This window comes from Mastomys coucha, unplaced genomic scaffold (assembly GCF_008632895.1).
Source record: "Mastomys coucha isolate ucsf_1 unplaced genomic scaffold, UCSF_Mcou_1 pScaffold15, whole genome shotgun sequence".
Classification (NCBI taxonomy): Eukaryota; Metazoa; Chordata; class Mammalia; order Rodentia; family Muridae; genus Mastomys; species Mastomys coucha.
Genome location: NW_022196897.1, coordinates 13396856 through 13397872, shown reverse-complemented (window position 1 = coordinate 13397872; position 1017 = coordinate 13396856).

The window sequence follows — 1017 nt, the reverse complement described above, 5'->3', positions numbered from 1 at the left end:
TACATACTTTCCTAGCCTTGAGACAGCAGGGGAGCAACACACCCGAGCTGGGCAAAGCCTGGACTCCAGCAGTGCTCTGAGTGCCAGTGAAGCCCTCTGGGTGCCTGCCATCGTCCACCTCTCCTGTCTGTGGTGCAGTGTCTGGATGCTCCCAGTTTACCCACTGTCTGCAGGCCCCAGTCAAGTTAAAGTGACAGCAGACACTAATTGGAACAGGGAAATTGCAGGAATTTGTTTTCTGTAGCTACATAAGCAAACATCTCCCCCATTCAGATGGGCACCAAACAAAGACCAAACTCTGACTCCACCAATTCCCACCTTAGAAAACCTGAGACTGTTGGGCTCATTCACAGAGCCTGGATGACCCCAAAGCCGACTTACTACAGAAAGGTCTCACCCAGCATGGATGATGACGTCTTCATCCTTTCTTTGATGAATCTTTCACAGTCTCCATACTCTAGCATCTCCAGAAGCCAGGAGGCCACATGGAATTAGGTCAGAATTCTTTATGGGGGTGGAAGGTGAAGGGGAAAATGACTATGGTCAGGCACCCAGAGGGCTTCCCTGGCACTCAGAGTTCCTCCTCTGAGATTCTCCCAACACCTCCTTCTAAGGCTGAGTATTAACACTCCACAGGTAGATCTTGACAGTCTCTTGAAAGTAGTCAAAGTTGCCCTGATGAACTTAATAGTCACTAAGATAAGAGAACAGCAGTATGCATGGAGGACAGTGCCCAACTCTATGTAGGACTGGTGCCACCAATGGTGGACAGGATCTGGCACTTGAAGTTTTATTCAACTGAGGATAGGTGCTCTCTAGAAACAGTAGTAGAGATACCAGGGCCACCCTTGGGAGATGGTAAGTTAATGCAGAAAAGCTTTTCATTTCCAGTGCTTCAAGGTCTGAATTATTTCCCTGGGCTATCCCATTACACTGTGGTAGCAGGTGCTTCCTTCTGCTGGTCGCCTCCCTCTCCTCCCTTGCCTCTGATTCTCAGTGAGGGTCCAGTTGCTTGGT